A 21,735-nucleotide genomic window follows, 5' to 3' on the forward strand; every position below is an offset into this window, starting at 1 on the left:
AGGGTACTTTAAAATTTCATAAGCCTACAAGAGACATGAATGCAAAGATACCCTGCCAAGGCAACTGGATTACATATCGAAATCAGTATAATATAATAGGGGTATTCTCTTGGTGTTGCAAAATCCTTGCAAGGTGCAAGAATGGCATATATATCCTCTTGGTGCACCGGCACAACAACAAACACTCGCAGAAAATTATTTGCAATGGCTGTAAAATATGTCAAACCAAACCCATGTATATTTGCGTGCAATGTCACGTTTTAGCCGTCATTTTACATAAATACATATTGCGTTGTTAAATTGTTGAGGAAGGTAAGTTTTAAACAAATATTATAATTTCTATTTAAATTATGAAGATTTGTTACAGTTTTTTTTTTGTTAAAAATGTATGCAGAAGGTGCGCCAATTCACAATAGCCATGCATAATAGTCATTCACAATAAATTTACCAAATCAGCCGTTCAAATATCCCTAGATTCTGCAATGAGTGCTTTCGTATTCTTGTATGTTTCGGTATAGTATTTTTGCAATCTGCAATCTTGCAAGAGCAAGCGAATACCCCTAATGTAATAAAAGGTTTGAACGCTGTGAAAACACCAGGGAAAAACTCTCAACCTTCTTCGCTATTAAGACGTGAAATCAACTTTCTTAATAATACGAAAAAATATTAATAAATAAATTAAAAGCTTGTTTAAATCAATTATGTAATAAAAGGTTTGAACGCTGTGAAAACACCAGGGAAAAAACTCTCAACCTTCTTCGCTATTAAGACGTGAAATCAACTTTCTTAATAATACGAAAAAATATTAATAAATAAATTAAAAGCTTGTTTAAATCAATTATCTTTTTATCCTTTAATTTCAAGGTGTAGAAAACTCCGTAATACTATGTTCGGACCGACATTGAAAACATGTTTTCGTGGGAAAAACTGGTTTTCGCACGAAAACTTGTGTTTTCGTCCATGTAAAATCTGTCAAACGAAAACACAGTTTTCGCTGAAAACTACTTGAAAACTTACATTCCACTCATTATAATCGGTGACTGCTCTAGTTTAATCGATTTTTTTGGAATACATATTTTGCCGGCCCTAAATTGTCACTTGATATTTGTTTACATTCCATATACAAATGCAGCTGCTCACTGTTAAGGGGATTCCCTTGTTCTTGCAAAACCCTTGCACGGTGCACCAATTGCATATATTTCCTCTTGGTGCACCGGCACCACAACAAACACACGCAAACATTTCTTTGCAATGGCTGTAAAATATGTCAGACCAAAACCCATGTTTATTTTCGTGCCGTCATATATCATATATATGTATATATTCTGCAATGGGTGCTTCCTTGGCCTTGCATATTTCGGTATAGGATTTTTGCATTTTGTGTCATCTTGCAAGAGCAAGAGAATCCCCGTATTGATAGTTGTCAGTGAAAACTCATCGAAAACACACATTGTCGGTCCGAACGACTTACATTCCATAACATACAAATGTGTTTTCAATGTCGGTCTGAACATAAGGGGTATTCTCTTGCTCTTGCAAAACTCGGTGCACGGTGCAAGCATTGCAGATTTACAAAGGCACAACAACAAACACACGCAGAAAAATATTTGCAAGGGCTGTGAAATATGTCAGACCAAAACCAATGTATATTTGCGTGCAATGTCACGAAAAAATAAAATAGCAACCCTGTTGTAGTTGCCGTTTTACATAAAGTCATATTTTGACGTTAAATTGTTGAGAAAGGTAAATTTTAATTAGATTTTATAATTTCTATTTAAATTATAAAGATTTGTTACAGTTTTTTTTGTAAAAAATGTAAGCAGAAGGTGCGCTAATTCACAATAGTCATTTACAATAAATTTAACAAATCAGCCGTTCATATATCACTAGATTCTGCAATGGGTGCTCTCGTGCCCTTGTATATTTCGGTATAGTATTTTTTCAATCTGCAATCTTGCAAGAGCAAGAGAATACCCCTATAGTATTAATTTTTTCGGCATGAGAGCAGAGCTCAACCAAATCGAACCGAGATATAATGAGTTTTCTACCCTGCAAGCAACCGATTGGTTAAGTCTCCGTTTCGGATTTCAAAAATATGAAAATATAACACTATTGGTCGGTAATTCGATTTTTATTATGTGAAATTATATCGCGCAGACCATATCTTTGGAGGATGGAGTCATGTGTAGAAGTTCAAGCAAGTGAGGAAAGTTCTCTGATCGCCATTCACTTGGAAGTGAAGGCGAAACTTCCCCTACATAGGGTTGTGCGCTGGATTTGGGACCCGCCACGTAAAAAAACACCCGCAATGAAAAGTTTCTACCAGCCTTGGATGAGAGATCCCCCTTTTGATGACGACCATGGCAAACGTAATAAGGACTATGAATTGGGGGCATGCACCTTGAATGTCCGCTCCCTTAATCGGGAAGATGCCGCTGCCCAGATGGTTGATGTCCTCACGAAAATAAAGGCTGATATCACTGCCGTCCAAGAAATGCGATGGACAGGACAAGGACTGAGACAAGTAAGTCCTTGTGACATTTGCTATAGTGGCCATATAAAGGAGCGCAAGTTTGGTGTGGGGTTCGTGGTGGGAGAGATACTCCATCGCCGAGTACTAGCATTCACTCCGGTGAAAGAACGTCTAGCCACAATCCGCATCAAAGCGAGGTTCTTCAACATATTGCTGATTTGGGCCCACGCCCCGACGGAACAGAAGAACTATGTGACTAAAGATGCCTTCTATGAGCACTTGGGGCGCACCTATGAGAGCTGCCCCTGCCACAATGTCAAAATCGTGTTTGGCGACTTTAACGCCAGGGTGGGCAAAGAAGGTATCTTTGGCACTACGGTTGGTAAATTCAGCCTCCACGACGAAACATCCCCAAATGGGTTGAGGCTGATCGACTTCGCCGGGCCCAAAATATGGACGTGCGTACGCTCCGAGGTCCTAACATCGACTCGGACCACTATCTTGTTGCGGCCAAGATTCGCACCCGCCTCTGTGCAGAAAAAAACGCACGTCAACAAACACAAGGAAGGTTCGAACTCGAGAAGCTGCACTCCTGCTCTCTGAGAGTACTCGTCAACAACTCGGTATAAGGGAACTGTGGGATGGCATTTCAAACTCCTTACGTACAGCTGCAACCGAAACCATTGGTTTTCGGAAAGTGCAAAAGAACAGCTGGTATGACGAGGAGTGCTGTGTTGCAGCGGAGAGAAAACAGGCTGCCTACCTCGCAACGTTACGATCGACCACAACACGTGCGGGATGGGATAGATACCGAGAGTTGAAGAGGGAGCGAGACGCGTTTGTAGACAGAAAAAGAAAGAGGCCGAAATGCGTGAGTACGGAGCGCTTGATAAGCTGGCGGACAGGGGTAATGCTCGAAAATTCTACGAAAAAATGCGGCGGCTTACAGAAGGTTTCAAGACCGGAGCATACTCTTGTAGAACCCCCAAAGGTGATCTAGTCACCCATGCCCAGAGCATACTTAAATTATGGAGGGAACACTTCTCCAGCCTGCTGAATGGCAGTGAACGTAAAACGCCAGGAGAAGGCGAACCCGATTTCCCAATCGATGACGATGGAGCAGACGTTCCATTGCCCGACCATGAAGAAGTTCGAATAGCAATTACCCGCCTGAAGAACAACAAAGCGGCGTGGGCCGATGGATTGCCGGCCGAGCTATTCAAACATGGCGGCCAAGAACTGATAAGAAGCATGCATCAGCTTCTTTGTAAAATATGTTCGGACGAAAGCATGCCCAACGATTGGAATTTAAGTGTGCTCTGCCCAATCCATAAAAAAGGAGACCCCACAATCTGCGCAACTACCGTGGGATAAAAGAATAAAGCCCACCGTCAACAAACTGATTGGACCTTTTCAGTGTGGCTTTAGACCTGGCAAATCGACAACCGACCAGATATTCACCATGCGCCAAATCCTGGAAAATACCCGTGAAAGGAGAATCGACACACACAACCTCTTCGTCGATTTCAAAACTGCTTTCGACAGAACGAAAGGGAGCTGTCTTTATGCCGCGATGTCTGAATTTTATATCCCCGCAAAACTATTACGGCTATGTAAACTGCCGTTGAGCAACACCAAGAGCTCCATCAGGATCGGGAAGGACCTCTCCGATCCGTTCGATATCAAATGAGGTTTCAGACAAGGCGACTCCCTATCGTGCGACTTCTTCAATTTGTTGCTGGAGAAAATTATTCGAGCTACAGAACTTAATCGAGCAGGTACAATCTTTCATAAGAGTGTACAGCTGCTGGCGTATGCCGATGATATTGATATCATCGGCCTCAACATCCGCGCCGTTAGTTCTGCTTTCTCCAGTCTGAACAAGGAAGCAAAGCAGATGGGTCTGGCAGTGAACGAGGGCAAGACGAAATATCTCTTGTCATCAAACAAACAGTCGTCGCACTCGCGGCTTCGCTCTCACATCACTGTTGACATTCATAACTTTGAAGTCGTTGCTAATTTCGTCTATCTTGAAACCAGCGTAAACACCACCAACAATGTCAGCCTGGAAATCCAACGCAGGATAACAATTTTTCCAACAGGTGCTACTTCGGACTGAGTAGGCAATTGAGAAGCAAAGTCCTCTCTCGACGAACAAAAACCGAAATCTATAAGTCACTTATAATCCCCGTCCTGCTATATGGTGCAGAGGCTTCGACGATGACAACAACTGATGAGTCGACGTTGCGAGTTTTCGAGAGAAAAGTTCTGCGAAAGATTTATGGTCTTTTGCGCGTTGTCCACGGCGAATATCGCATTCGATGGAACGATGAGCTGTATGAGATATACGACGACATTGACATAGTTCAGCGAATCCTCTCCGTGCGATGGGTGCAAGCGAATCCTTGATGCTCATTCGAAATATGTATGTTGGCGGCGATCCCGCAAAGAAAAAATTATAGGAGACGGAGTTAAGAGTTTAATATGTAGGCAACCTACTTCATTAGCCCCGCAAACGCTAAAACTAGCGGGGAATGATCCCGGATGAGATTTAGCGAATATGATGAATTGTGCATGTCGTCTGCTATGATGGTATTTGTTGAGGATGTTTTCTGCTGCTAAAAACCAAACAGTCGAAACAGCGTACTTCACTCAACGAACCTGTTTTGAACTATTTAAATACTGTTTTACCAGCCGAAAAGGTGATGTTCACCGTTCTCTGGCATTCTAAAGATCAGATCTTCATCAAATACCTGCAGAAGGTAAAAATTATCACTCCACAAAGCAGAACACTGACTACAGATAAAACAGTCCCCGTTGCTGAAGGGAAAAGTGATCTGTGATTAGTGTTGGTTAGAAGGTGTCTCGCCACCGTATTCTCTAGATTTTTTAAGTGTAAGTTCTTTTTGTTTATAAACATGGTGTGCAAAAATTTGAGTCGAATGAGGAAGTTATCGCCACCACGTCGTAAAACAATGTGGATGTCCAGAAAAGGTATTTTTCAGTCGGGTTAAAGAATTTGGAGCACCGCTCGGTCAAGTGTACCAACCTAAAAGAAAACTCTGTTAAGAAACAATCCCTAATCGTTTTACTTCTGTAGATTAAGTATTTATTACATCGCCATCGTATATTTTGTCATTTATTGCTGCACATGTTTCACTGGCAAACAATGGCATTTTCTTTTATGAGCAACTATTTGCACTTATATCCACTAGCACTTCCAAGTTTGCAACTCATTAATCGCTAAGGTCTCCATTGCCATTCCAGCCATCGGCAGCTGAATACGAAATCGTTCAACAAACGCTCGCCGCCGAACGCTCTGAAGTTTTCATTGAACCGCCAAAGTGCGCGGACGTTTCATACTGGTATAACGCGCGTCGTAGTCGGTTGGCCTTTCGGTTGGAGTGTGCGCAGCAAAGTAGTTCCGATGGAAGCCGTAAATCAGTATTGAAACTTCTGTTAAAATAAAAAAATATTTACGGTTGTTTATATGTTATCGCTAAATATTATTGGAAGCACGTGTGAAAATCGATTTAATGATAAACTTTGTTTCGCTGTACGAATTTCATTTAGTGTGAGTGTTGAGTACCGAGTGTTTTGTTTTTGTGTACCAAAAATTATAAATAACATATGGGAAATGAATAAATGAACCGCACCGTTAATTCAAATGAAGTGTAAAAGAAACAAATTGTGATTATTTGGTTGTGAATAATTATTTTCAATGATTTTTCCTACACACATATACATATGCATGTACATACGTATGTGTGTTTAATTTACTGTTTAAATGTTAAATGTTAAAAGTTAATTTTATAATTTTTTACAATCAAAGCCAACGGCATTATCTATTTATATGGTTCATAACCATTGTTCGTGTTTCAAATGGAGGCAATTAGCATGCAGCCAAGTATCAATGTCATCTGATTATGCGCCAGCGTAAACCATTAGATACACGAAATTGTATGTAATACTCCATGAAGCATGTTCCGCCCGCATATAAAACTATTCGTTAACTGCGAATGTTTAAAGTAATGGACGCAAGTGGGTGTAAATAGATATGTATGTACATACATACAAAGGTATATCTCCTAGCAAGTGTTTCATTAAATAAAATTGGTCGGTATACTTCAAAAGCGGGCTAGGTTTGGTTAAACACAGAATTCGTTAACTCTAGGGGGGTGGTCCGTTAAGTACTTAGTTTAGGAAAATTAAAACTTTGAATATATTACGAATTATTTTGCAATATAGTTTCATTTTAACTCGACATATGTACATGACCCAACGACGCTCTAAATTCTTAACTCATCTGAAACCTAACGATGACATATTCATTCGTCTCAAAGTTAGCATTCGTCCTGGCAAGTGATTCTTTGAATATTGGAAACCAAAAACTATCGTGCGGAGCTACACATGCTGAATAGCAAAATTCGATGTGGCTGTGATGAGGGCGTGCGTTGTCAGAGAAGCACCAAAGAGGTAAAACCATGTGGCCTTCTCAATTAGTCAATGTAGTTCACACTTTGTAAATCCCTCAAGACGGTGGTTATCATCTCTTCGTCCGATAGAACAGCTTTCATCTTCTTGGGCAAAGGTTTACTTAGCGCCATCCATTTTTATGGTATGTATGTATGTATCAAGTCATTGGTTTTTTAGTGCGTACCATTGGATCCCGGCTTCCTTGATTAAATAGATTCAAACACAGCTAAAAGTGGTATCACTGTCAGGCTTGTCGCTCATTATAGGCAAACCCTGCATTTATTGCTCCGACAGCTATCGTAGCCGTCTACGAGTATGTGCTACCCGATAGTAAATTTCTTCAGGCAACTTTTTAATAGATGCTTAAATCGTGGCGGAAAGAGAGTCGATAATATTATAGTAATAATAATCCAATAAGCAAATTATTGCATTCATATTTACATATATTTATTTTACCAATCGCAGTACAACCTGGCATTATGTATTCGAAGTATTTCAGGGCTGTCCGTCAGACACTAAATGTGTATAAAAAATGTATATAAATGTATATATAAACAGAAAAAATCAATATCGGACAACTGTTTCATTGATTAAGTAATATGCCGGAAGGAAAAAGCTCATCTGGGTATTTTTTGGAGATACAGTTTCGAGCAAAAAAAAAACATTGATACTATATATATGTATATAAACCAAACGATATACATACATACATATGCATATATATACTGGTAGATCCGGCTACGCGTTGTGAACAAAGGTTAAAAAAAAATTGAAATATAAACTATCCTATCTATTAAGTTGGATTAAATACAGTACTGAATATACTGAAGACAGTATACCAAATTTTACTTAATCGGTTCACTAGCTTAGTAGTTTACCCCGGACCAAATGTAATTTATATCTATAGATATGTGCATGAGATAATCTGAATAAAAAAAGAAATAAAAAAAAGAAAGCGAGCCCATATTTTAATCAAATTAAATGTTTATAGCGATATTGCCGCCATTAGAATTTCAGAAGATTTAGAAAATAGTTGTCAAACTGTTGACAACAAGTGACAGCTCGCACATCGATTGGTACACGTTGTATTCGTTCCACAATAGAGAATCTCTCGCAGCTGAAGACGCCCAATTTTGTTCCTTCTTTTTTAATACTGTGGACTTAATATACCCTAAGTTTGCCACTTTGTACTTTGTTTAATATAAATGATCGGCGTTATGAGCTGAGTTGATTTAGTCATGTGCATCAGTATATAGGCGAACTAGTTCGACCGTCTTTGAAATATCGATCTGAGATGTTGAATACGTCGGGAAAACGAAGTGAAGATGCGTGGTTAAATTTTTAAGGGTCCATAATGGCTTATCGACTTCTGGCAAAACTAAAAGTTCTATAGAAAAAACTTATATGGTAATAAAAAGATATATAACTTTTTTCATGTAACCTCATGATTTGAAAAATTCAAATAACCAAGTTTTTGGCTCTTTGTATTTTTATCTTTTAGAACAATTTTTTTCTTTCACTAAATTTGGTGTAAACTTACTTTCTTAAGCCCTAACCCCACTGTTTTTTTATTTAAAATATTTATTTTTTCTTCATACATTGATATAATATAAAATAAAAACTCTATTTTCAAGTCAAAATATCAATTTTTCAGTAGGCTTTTCGTTTGTGGAATCCATGTCTATAGTTGAAAGCACCAAAAATGTTGGCATTGCAATTTTTCTAACTGCAACTGTATACGACAATATTGCTGTGATTATCCAACAAACGTGCCCAGCATTTTTAATTAAAAACTGATTGTTACTTTAATTTTTTATTTATCAACACACTTATTCAAAACACATAAATATACATACACATATATATATCGCAATGTTATGTCAATACACTCTTACAATAAAGCCAATTCGCTCCCAGATTAACCGACAAGGTGACTAATGCCGCCGGCGTACACTCGAAGACGCAGCAAAAAACGTTGCAGTGGAATTAACAATAAATAAAATTAAATCGGAAAAAGGGCGCAGAATTCATTGCCTTCCGTTGTGTGCATAATTAATTAATACAACATTTACAATAACATTAATAATAATAACAAAAACAACAACAATAATAAAATAATAATAATAATAAAGCATATCATGTCTTGTGCTATCACCGGCTGATAGCCGTCGTGCATGTGTGTGTATGTGCAGATAAGGGTATTTTGTGTCTGCGTATATGTGTGGAGTAATAAAAAGCCGAATTTAGTTATCATATCAACGATAAATTAAACAAGTAAATATCGGCAATAATAAAGAATTAACTGGAACTCATGTGTTCTCCGATATATTTATATCCACAACAATAACAGCTAGTCTTCGCAATTGCATGGTTTGCTGTGGGTGGCAGCAGCGAGTGGCTTTACAATAAACCAGTGGGTGTGCAGCTAGTGCTTTTAGAGCAAAGTGAATTTCGGTTCCGCATTTGGTGGTGGAATTATTTGGTAAGCCTTTTCTACATATACAAACATATATACGAGTATATACAAATGTATATCTGTGTACAATTTTTATAAAGAATGCAGTGTTAGAGTAAAGATATCGATATTTATTTAGAATTTTTAGCAAAGAAAGATAATTGTTTTTATTGGGCAATATAACTTCATAGTGCTTTTGCTAATATCTCGCTAAACAAGGAGCATAGTGTAAATATTACGATAGTTACCTTTCATATTTCGGGATTATAGAACAAAAGCAAATAATAATCATCGAAAATCGTTTTATTGTTTTTTTTCAAAATATTCTTCATTAAGATCTATACACCATTGTATCCGTTTGCACCAATTTGCAAAGGACTTTGGCACTCTGATTGATGTATTTCTAAAACATGAGTTCCTGAACGCTCCTTCAGGTTCTTAGTTTGTATTTTACGTACGAGAATAAAAGTCAGCACTATACAGTGGATGACTCATCAAATTGATGTTTTGAGTGCTCAGTTTTAGTCGATGTATGAAAATTCGCATTGAGTCAGTCATTCGTCTTCGACGGTTGGTTTTCCTGATTTCTTAAAGCACAAGTGGCAAACTAATCGTTATGTGTGCGATCCAACGTGAACAAATTTTTTTGTTACACTCAAAAGTTCATACAATATTTATATATGCTGGTCTCATTAATGCCTATACTTGTCTCAATCTTACGATAGATCACATGACGATCTTGCAATGTTGATTTGCGCATATTGTGCGCCACGCAGCGTCAATAGTTTCCGGAAAACAACTGATTTTAGACGACCTTCACGATATACATCTTGAAATGCTCTACGACCTCGACTGAATTCACAATACCATCGATAACACTGTTTCTTTATGGAGTTCATCCATGCACTGTTGCTCAGTTTAAGTAAAAGAATTTTGCGCGAAAATGTTCGTAATTTAATTCCGTTTTTGGCCGAGAAGAATGGTTTTAGTTACTGTAAACAGCACAAATTACATCAAAAAGATCAAATATGCTATATTTAGTTCAACAACTGTGATATAAGGTGCGCCATATTTTAAGTCCCAAGATATATGGGGTAGACGAAAAAATCTTATCGTATTTCTAATCAAACTTCAACTTATTTTACTTTATATTTATAATATTAAATAAATAAACAAATATGTACCATTTTAGTCGACCACTTTTTGCCATTTTTCCGCTAAAGACATTATTCCATCAGTGAAAATCGAAATTTCGAAATTTCCAGAACGGAAGCGAACGAACCATTGCTGTGCTACACGAACTGATGTTGTATCCGAATTTCCGTGTTTCCGTAATTTCATTGGTGGCTTGCATGGCATTCTTCCCTTTTTTATGCAAAATTTTCGAAATATAGCGAATTTCATAATTTTTTTCACTCTTTTTTGAACAGCTGTAACTTTTTTTCAACTTCCAAGAATTTAATTTTTTTTTGGAAGCTCACTTTTCCAACACTATATGGTATAACACAATGTGATTGGTAGCACTGGAGATATACGACGCAACGACAGCTATTAACTAAAAACGAAAAGGCTTTTTCGACTACCCTATGCTTTGAGAAACATGCGATAATCTTATTTATAAGTAGCTTAACTTAAATATACTATTATTTTAATACAACATCAGTCAAATACAACATCAGGCTTTATTGGACACAGCTAAATATCGGTCGGTATATCGATTATTGTGGTACGTACTTATATAACCCGAAGTCTCGTTAATAGTCTGATGATTGTTAGCTTTTTAAGTAACCCTCAAAAAAGCGAGGTTGTTGGTATTGATGTAGCGGAATATTTAGACCCAGTTTAAGGGAATACGCAAATTTAACAGCCTTCCAAGTTTCTTAACTATAGATCTAAAAACTAGCTGTTGACAATCGGAATAGAGATAAAGAGATGCAGGAGGTTTTCGCGTTTAGCAATTGCAAAAGAGGAACGGTCAGATTGAAATCCCATCAAAAAAATATGTAAATGGAGGAATTTTTTGATCGCGTTCAAGGCCACTAACAAAAAGTGTAAACGTATTTGATGAAACGTTTTGTAATATGCTGCATGATATAATTAATTATCAATGGAAAATGATTTATTAATTCAGAATTAACAAGCTTAAATAGCTTTATTAAGTATTGAGAGTTCAAAAGTCAGTTGTTTTATTATACGATAAAAAGATTTAAATAGTGTTTCTGTATATTAAACGATCACTATATTTCCAATCATAATTAAAACTGTTGGGTGTTTTAATTTAACCTTTAACTAATGACGTGGTAGTAAATTTTACACCTTGTGTTTTGATTTTCTCATAATCCTAAAAAAGGTTCCTAAAATAAACGACAAATTTTTCAAAAAAATACAAAGAGTTTAAGATTTTCTTTCCAAATACAGTAATTAGAATTAATTTAAAACAGTTTGATGAAATTTGTAAGTATTATAATAAAAAAATCTCTAATAAATTTTAACAATCAAAATGGTGTAAAATTTACTTCTACCTCTAAATCTACGTTTCGAAATTTGACCTCTTAAGTTAAAGGTTAAAAGCCTAAAAATTATTATCTTGTTCGCTCTGGCTATAATAGGAAATGTTATAAAAAACGCTAATTTTGAGGCTCTCTCACAGTGGAATAAGTTGGACATCCCTTTATCACTGATCGGAGTTTTCACAACATCTACTAAAATGTTGAGGTCTAGCAAATCTGCCGGTTTGAAAATATGGTTGCTGAGGTTTTTACAGGGGGCAGTTTTAGGAAGCGTGCAGTGAAGAAGTGAGAAAGGTCGCTAAGATAGGCATTTACTTTTAAGCACATGTCATGGAATTCAGTGCCAGACTCAATGCTACAGTAGTCCGATATCTTCTTGGATGCAAAAAAGGATGTACAAAATTCAATTCAAATCGATATCTCAAAAACTGAGAGAGATATCGATGTATGCTGTTCATGTAATATAAATTAAAAATATGGAGGAGGGTGGCCAGTCAATATCCTCTTAAAATGCCCCTGGACATCATACATTTGTTGCAGAAGTTGAATAATTATCTACAAAGTGTGGCTTGGTTAAAAATTGGTTAAACTACCGTCAATACTTTAAGTAATTGCCTTCGTATTTATCGAAAATCCTTTCATATCGGCTTGCCTTGACTGCTTTTGTACTACGGTCGATTTAAAAAGTATATTTTTAGTGAAATAATCCGATTTTATGGATCTATAATGGATTTTCTGTTCTAAAAATACGTACATTTTTAATTCACGTCGTAGAACACTTCGAGTTAAAACACGTCAACGGATATTTTAAATGTATAGTATCACTAGTTTAGCGCTTTGTTTTGGCGTTGAAGCCATAAAATCAGTATATAAAATAGCATCGAATTATTACTAAAATGCAATAAATTTGTATATCTTGTTAGTTTAGAAAATAAATATTTTTAGAAAATAAATATTTTTAGGATTCTATTGTACTGGGTTTTACAATAGCGATGATACAATTTCTAAGTGTAGTTTCGGCCATTTTTAACATGTCATGATCTGTAATTTGTTTTATTGTATTTTTCCGATTGCAACTTTTCGTACGCTTTTGCCATTTTATGCCCGTAATAATTGTCCACCTGTGCTCGCTAATATTTCTTTGTATAATGTTCAAGTATCAATAAGACAAAACATCGCTCGAAGTAATGAAGATATTGCTATTGCATGTCTGAGGGCGTTACTGTCAATGGAGAGTGGTAAAGATCGATGATAACCAACTTTTTATTACTGCAATCGGAAGAAGTTGATCTCGACAACAAGAGGGGACTACGTGCCACACGTTACGTACAACAACCGAATTATTGCGAGAAAAGTTTAGAGTTTCGAGATTTGATTAAAGAAATTGTGACATTGAATGGCCTCCAAGAAGTTGTGATTTAACACCATTAGACTATTTTTTGTGGTGAAATTTGAAGGCACTAGCAATAAACCGGTCTCACATTAAGCTTTAGAAGCCAATATTGATTGTGCTATTTATGTCATTCGACATGATTTAGTGGAAAAAGTACTGTACAATTTAGTTCATCGAATTCGTTTCTTTAGAGAGTACAAACAAACAACTGGCTTAGACGATTAATGGTTACCAATTCAATTGGATATTTTTGCTATTGCTTCCACTTGTAAAGTTTCTGTCAACAGAGGAGGGATAATTAACAAACCTTAAATACTATAAGCAGACGAGTAGGGTTCCAGTTAAAAGTAGAAAAAAATTGTAAATCGAAAAATTTTATTTTTCTTTATAATATTATTTCGGTTAGCCAAAGTCTAATACAACAAGTTACATGCCAGTAAAATTTCTGAAAAGTTTTGTTAAATGTCTGAATAGTAGAAAATGAACTGAAATTTTATTAGTATTCCAAGCATTTAAATAAATTGTAAAGTAGTAAATATTCATTGAAAGTCACGAAAGTTATTTTCAGACGTGTTAAAAAGCACACCAAGTCAAATACTTACATAATATATGGTACATACATAAGTACATTCGTATATACATATGTTTTAATATCTTGATTTAAGCTTAAATGGCGCCACGAACTTGAACGGATAAATATTTACTAACAAAACAGAGTTCACATGTTAATTATGACTGTGAAATAATTCAAATCGTCGACACATTAAGTAATTACAGATAAGTGTAATGTCTTTTAATCACGATCTATAAATGTCGGTACCTACATTCATACGTATGTATGTACAATGTACATATATACAGCTGTGTTCATTGAAATAGCAGTGCAGATGACCTGTGTGTTTTGGATGGACAAATTCTATTATAAAGACCAATATGAGATAAAAAATGTTTAAGAATTGATAAATTATTTATTTTTACATGACTTAGAAATTGTTTTGTGTTAATTTATTCTATATTATTGAAGTATGAATTAATAATAAAATAAAATCCCTAATTTGTGCTGTTCAGTGAAATAATATTTAAAAAATCAACATAACTCGTTAATTTACATAATTATACTAAATAACATTTTGTATTGTCCTAATACTTTGTTGTATATCCTTTCTTAGCAATGACAGCCTCGCACTTATGTGATATCAAATCGACCAAGTCCTGACAACGCTTAAGAGGAATCTGCGCCCATGCCTCTTAAGCAACCTGCCAAATCTGCGGCTTAGAAGGCAGGGATTGCTTTGAAATAAAGCGTTTGACGTCTAACCAAAAGTTTTCTATGGGGTTGACATCCGGTGATTGAGATGGCCATGGCATCAAATCGATTTTTTCTTGGCTGAGCCAACTTTTATCCAATTTGCTGGTGTGTTATCCTGCAGGAATGTCCATTTTAAAGGCATAATCCAACTGGCATATGGCAGCATAACGTTCCTTAATATCTCCGCGTACACATTTTGATCCATGATCGCATCGATCATATGTATTCATAGGAAAAACAGGCCCATATCAAAATTTTAAAGCCACCGTGCATTACTCTCTTGACCGTGTAATTTGGAATATACTACGTGTTTGGTGGTCGAGGGGCATACTTTCTAGAGCTTGCTCCACAAAACAAGACCAGTTTGGACGCATCTGTCCAAAGGATATTGCGCCATTTTGATATTGGCCAGTTTGAATGGATTTTGGCAAACTCCAACCGGGCTTTGATATATCTTTGACTAAGTAAAGGCACCTTTCGTGGGCTTCACGCATTCAAAATTTCATTCATTAGTCGTCATCGAATGGTTACGTCGCTGATTACCAACTTAAGCTCCGCTTCTATTTCCCTAGAGGATGCAAAAGGATGCGTCGGTCCCCTAAGTTTATAGTTTTGCCTAGGGCACCACGTTTTTTGTTCGCTCAGTTCATAATTTATGACATTGTATACCATCTTGGTAGAACATTATAAACGATTTTGTATTTCTTTATATGTTTTCCCCTCCTTTCTAAGCTCAACAATCAAATGCCTATCTTACTTGGAGCAGTGGATCTACCCACTGAAATCCAATTTTTTTTATTGTTATTTTCATTTAAAATAAAATAATAAACTTAATCGATCTCATTATTCACAAATTTAAAATTTTATCGGCACTTTTCGTTGAGAAAAGTTAAAAACTGCTATTTCAGTGAACAGCCAAAAAGCTATGGATATTCGCAAAAATATCAAAAAAGATCACCAAACACATCAAATTTGACTGGGTTTTTACTTTTTTCTATTCCCTGTATTCTATTTTACAAAAACAATGTGCAAGCGATGAACTAACAAAAAGGAATATACAAAACTGTTATATATTTTCGCTTCTCTTGCATTGCTATTTTAATGAACGCAGCTGTACGTTGTCATTAAGCCAATTGATTTATTTATGCACGATTGATATTCACATAATGATTTAATAAAAAAATCATACATGTTTATATAGATACATATGTACAAGTATATGTATATATTCATAAAGCAAATGTTCGCTCATTTACGCACCATACTCGGAAAACTAAAAAGCATTAGACTGGTTGTTGTATCAAGAACTTTAAATATGGATACGTAACTTTAACCAAATATATATACATATACTATACAAAAAGTTTGGATGAATTTCTCTTAGATATCTGCAAATCCAAATTTGTTTTGGCTATGTAGAACTGACTCTGTTGTCTCTACATTTTTATCCCTCTTATTTCAAATTTCATATTCTGGTTTTGGTCTTGAATTTTTATACTCTCGCAACAAAGTTGCTAAGGAGAGTATTAAGTTTTGTTCACATAACGGTTGTTTATAACTCCTGAAACTAAAAGAGTCAGATATAGGGTTATATATACCAAAGTGATCAGGGTGACGAGTAGAGTTGAAATCCGGATGTCTGTCTGTCCGTCCGTCCGTGCAAGCTGTAACTTGAGTAAAAACTGAAATATCATGATGAAACTTGGTACACGTATTTCTTGGCTCCATAAGAAGGTTAAGTTCGAAGATGGGCAAAATCGGCCCACTGCCACGCCCACAAAATGGCGGAAACCGAAAACCTATAAAGTGTCATAACTAAGCCATAAATAAAGATATTAAAGTGAAATTTGGCGCAAAGGATCGCATTAGGGAGGGGCATATTTGGACCTAATTTTTTTGGAAAAGTGGGTGTGGCCCCGCCTCCTACTAAGTTTTTCGTACATATCTCGAAAACTACTATAGCAATGTCAACCAAACTCTGTAGAGTCGTTTCCTTCAAGCATTTCCATATACAGTTCAAAAATAGAAGAAATCGGATAGTAACCACGCCCACCTCCCATACAAAGGTTATGTTGAAAATCACTAAAAGTGCGTTAACCGACTAACAAAAAACGTCAGAAACACTAAATTTTACGAAAAAAATGGCAGAAGGAAGCTGCATCCAGGCTTTTTTTTAAATTGAAAATGGGCGTGGCGTCGCCCACTTATGGACCAAAAACCATATCTCAGGAACTGCTCTACCGATTTCAATGAAATTCGGTATATAATATTTTCTTAACACCCTGATGACATGTACGGAATATGGGTGAAATCGGTTCACAACCACGCCTTCTTCCAATATAACGCTATTTTGAATTCCATCTGATGCCTTCTCTGTATAATATATACATACATTAGGAACCAATTATAATAGCGGAATAAAACTTTACACAAATACGGTATTTGAGCTGAAGTATCTCTTGTGAAAAAATTGTGGTGATCGGACCATAACTTTTCGAGGTCCCGGATATCGAACACGAAGAACTCAGTGCCTAACCTAACCTAACCTAATTTTTCACCGAAAATATCGGTAAATCTCTCAGAATTTAATTCTAATTAATTTTACAGCAAAAGAAAAAAAAAAAGGAAAATGTAAACGACGGATAATGAAATCTCGATTATCACTTTATGATGCGAGAGTATAAAATGTTCGGTGACACCCGAACTTAGCCCTTCCTTACTTATTCTATATGGAATACGCCCATTTTTCATTTCTTGTGCAACGTTCGATTCAACATTCAGAAAATAAGCGCCTCAAGTCAAGTCCAATGAATTCAAAACAGAGATGATGGTGTTTTCATCCAGGAAAACGCAAACAAACGACGATGCCTAAAAGAGGTTATTCACAAAGAGTCTAGAATTCCATTGAAGCATTACTTTTTGACCTTATTACCTTTTAGGAGAGACCTGTGCTATGCATAAATTTCGTCGAACTCTCTATGAAAAAATCTATGGTATGATATTGGTCAGTTGAAAAATTAAAGTGGATTTTACAGATTCTGCTATTCACACTAGTCAATAAATCTTTTGAACCTGAGACCCATATCCTGTGATAATAGTATTATATATCAGAGACCATGGAAACGTCAAGTTGATAGCGTAAATAAAAGTTATAAAAATAATTTGAAGAGGTTATGTGTTTCTAATCTGTACTTCGCGGAAATCAGAAATATATAGTACATACATTTTATTAAAAATTCTTCCTTGAACGCCAAAAAATTGGAATCGCTATTTTGACTCTATACCAAACATTAAACTTGACTTCTGATCAATAAAACCTAACTTTCGACCAGTCTATTATAAAAACATACCTCCTCCATAGTAATGTATATATGTATGTACATACATAGGTAGATATGTAATGAGTTTCTACAGAACAAGATTTTTTTTTTGCTGACACCGGGCCACCTCCCATCATTCGCATTTGTCTTGCACACAGACAGACAGCAGGCATGCCGCTGAGCAGGGGTCCAAAAGACACCATGCTACACTTCTTGTACTTATTCGGTGCTGATCAATGCAGACCGGCTGCGTACCAGGGTACATTGCATGCAACTGAACTAAATATGGGAGTGTGGGAAGTGCGTAACAAGCGCAAACATACCCGAACTACAGTAACTCAGTGAGGCAAGTCTAAGTGAGTATACGACTTTCGCAGGCAATGTTGAATGATTGAGTTAATGCAGCGTACGCCTTAATGGCGGGCCACAGTGACTTCAGAGCACAGCTGTTTTAAAAATAAACCTGCACTTGACTAGCAAATACTAAAACATTACGATTGCACAAAGGCTGACAGCAGACGATGGGTGATCTTTTTTTTATCGGTTGAAACTAGCGACACCCTCGTTTTTTTTTGTCTGGAAGTTTATTTGTGCTTGCGTTTACTACAAGTGCGGCCACATTTCTATTAAGCCAAATGTATGTACGGGCGAGTGTATGTATAAATAAAACAATTTCATAGAACAGACTTAATTAAAGTTTGCGACAATTGAATTAACATCGACTGTTGTGCCTGCTCCACTTCGATAATACACCAAGGTGTAGCTAAACAAAACCAGACTAATCACATTTAACAAGCGATATACGTTCTTTTTTCATATTTTTTCCATTTTCTTGATTAGATATTTGCACTCGTTAAATAAAATAAATAAAAAAAATAGTACTTTGGAAACAAAACAAGAAAAAATCGTATTTTCAGCTTCTCCGAACGCCCTTTATAAGTTTATTTTTTATAACACAAAGATCTCTATATAGATTCCGTCGGCTAGTTTGAATGAAAGTTTGCTATACGAGAACTTCTTTTCGCATGGCAGTTTGAAGAGAAAAGAACGTCGCAGAATTTCTCAAAAGCTGAGCGACTAGTTCGGAGATAGACAACGGTCAGAAAGAGGACAATGACTAAATCGACTCAACTCGTCGCGCTGATCATATAGTATGTACAACATACTATAAAAAATGTATATCCGACTTTCGTCGTTGTTTCCTACATAAGTAAATCGTTCAGACAATATTACACTCCCGGCATTATTTCTGCCACTGAAGAGATTTTCAAGACTTACTTTTGTAAGAACCATCTTTTCAGATCAGAAAGGATATAGCAAATCTATATCTGGCGCGCCAACTGACTCTCGCAAATAATTTCAAATTATATTTCTACTCATTGCAGAAAAAACCAAATTATTAGAATTTTGATGAAAAATTGATTAAAAAAATCATTTAACACTCCTAGCAATTAGATATCAAGAAAAAATATGAATATAGAATAATGTCGCATTGTCTGATTCTACGGAAAAGCTTTCAAATTTAAAAAAAAATAGTAAAATTTAACATCTGGGAGTATAAATTAGAACATAGGTGAAGATAAGATAGATTTCAGATAAATCGGTGCAGTAGAACTTGAGGAATCGTGTATTGTTAAAGTTTCACGAACTAGTCGAACCGGCTTGACTTAATTAAATACCAATATCTCGGAAAATAATTTGTATTTTGAAAAATACTCTTGGATAGTTATGCATTGAAAAAGTAAAAATAATAAAAAATTCATTTTTTCTTTATTTCTCGACGCGTTTTTCTACAATTTTTTTTTAAATTTGCTATAGTTTTCCGAAATATACTTAATCGATTTACTTTCTCTACATTTACATCTACTACTTTCTTTGAATTTTTGTTTGCAGAGCAAGAATTTATTTAAATCTATTTAATCGTGCAGCTAAAAATACATGTGGTTATAAGATTTATTGAATTTAGATTCTGCAAACAACTTTCCAGTTTTGAAATGATTTTTCTAAGTGAGACAGTAATGATCAAGTTACTCTGAATACTAAAAACCAATCATATTTATTTATTTATTTATTTATTATTTATTATAATTGAAATTACAATAAATGTGAAAAAACACTAGCAACTAGGGCTATCTGTTACTTTTGGTTAAATAATTTATAACTTATATTAATTTATAAATATTTAAAAGTTTTAAATAGTTGAAAATTTTTTTGACATTGTCTTCGTTTGGGATGTTTAGTATGGATATGGGATCTTGATGAGTTACGGTGGATCGGTGGAGGTTTAAGGATTGGCATTCCTTAAGGATATGGGTGGTGGTTAAAGGAGATGAGTTGCAGAAATGGCACGTTGGTTGTGACCCCTTCTTCATCAAGTGAAGATGTGTAAGACGGGTGTGCCCAAGGCCTAGTCTTATAAAACATTTGTTCATTACAGCTGTGGTATTGGTTGAAAGTCTTATTGCGTGTTTGTCTGGATTTAAGTTTTTGTTATGACCAATTTCTTTGCTCCATTCGAATTGAAATTTTTGGTGAAGGTCTTGTAATATCTCACATTTGATTCGTTTTTTCGGAAATGGTATAAATAGCTGAAGGGGAGATGTTGATGCCGCTTTGGCTGCTTTATCTGCTAACTCATTTCCCGTTATATCGACATGACCTGGGATCCACATGAGCTTGATTCTTTTTTTTAAGTTTATTAAGGAAGTCCTAATAGTAGATATTTCTTCTGAGTGATTGTTGAGGTTATGAACTCCATGCAGTATTGCTTTGCTGTCTGTGCAGATAACATACTTATTCCTTTTATTGGTGGCGAATTGCAACGCGCTTAGGACAGCTTGTATTTCAGCCTCGTAGGATGACGTTTGATATTGTAAAACTCCGTTTGCTATGAGATCACCATTTTCATGGACTACTGCAAAAGATGTTCCATTATTGTTTTTTGACCCATCCGTAAATAGAAATTTCCAGTGGTTGTTTTTTAATGGAGCGGCTGTCTCTAGAAATGCTTGTTGGTAGATAAGAGGGCTAGTTGAGTCTTTTGGGTATACAGAAAGCGTATTGATAAGTGATTCGGAACATAGCAACCAAGGGGGAGTGATATGTTTCCCTGAGTTTTTGAATACCCATTTCTGTGTTCGCTTTATCATATAGAACATCTCCACAAGACCTGATTTTATAGATATGGTATTTTTTCGGGTTTTAAGTAGTTTTATTTCCTTATCCAAAATTGAGTTATTGTTAGAACATATGATGTTAACAGAACGTGCTCTAATATAAGCGACACGATCTACTAATGAGAGAAAACCACCTTCGGCTAGCAGATATTTGACAGGAGTTGTCCGAAAGGCCCTGAGGCTAAATCGGGCAGCAGCGTGATATGCGCCCATTATTTTCGTAAGAGATGATTTCGAGGTCTTGCCATAAATTTGCAATCCATAGTCAATTTTTGCGAGGATGGTAAGTTTTGTAAAATTTATGAGTGTGTTAGTATGGATATGGCTTTTGTTTGAGGAAAGGTATTTTATTATATTGAGTCTGGAGGCGAGATCTTGCTTAATGTATGTACAATGTTTGTTAAATGTGTTTCTTTTATCAAAATACAACCCTAAAATCTTAATATTATCGGTATTTTCTATTGTGATATTATTGAAATCAATAATTATTCTCCTGCAATTATGTTTTCTGCAGGAATGAAAATGCTTACATTTTTGTAAAGAGAGTTTAGCGCCAGATCTTTTTGACCATATGTGGATGCTATTTAATGTATGTTGGAAGATGGATTGGATATCATTTGGAT

General features: G+C 35.8%; 1 protein-coding gene across 5 annotated transcripts in view; it reads left to right on the forward strand.

Annotated features, from left to right (window-relative positions):
- The first annotated feature begins 5,715 nt into the window (after nt 1-5,715).
- Nucleotides 5,716-21,735, forward strand: part of LOC105222347 (bcl-2-related ovarian killer protein) — a 45,660-nt gene continuing 29,640 nt past the window's right edge. Inside the window, exons 1-3 of one of the 5 annotated variants that reach the window (XM_049452594.1) lie at nt 5,717-6,047; nt 8,867-9,343; nt 9,379-9,431. The gene's annotated coding sequence lies outside the window, so the exon portion shown is untranslated. Of the gene's footprint in view, nt 6,048-6,131; nt 6,148-6,536; nt 6,553-8,851; nt 9,432-21,735 lie in introns of those variants that run through there. The other 4 variants (XM_019989019.3, XM_029548697.2, XM_049452592.1 and 1 more) reach the window with 4 other exon arrangements.

This window comes from Bactrocera dorsalis, chromosome 3 (genome assembly GCF_023373825.1).
Source record: "Bactrocera dorsalis isolate Fly_Bdor chromosome 3, ASM2337382v1, whole genome shotgun sequence".
Taxonomy (NCBI): domain Eukaryota; kingdom Metazoa; phylum Arthropoda; class Insecta; order Diptera; family Tephritidae; genus Bactrocera; species Bactrocera dorsalis.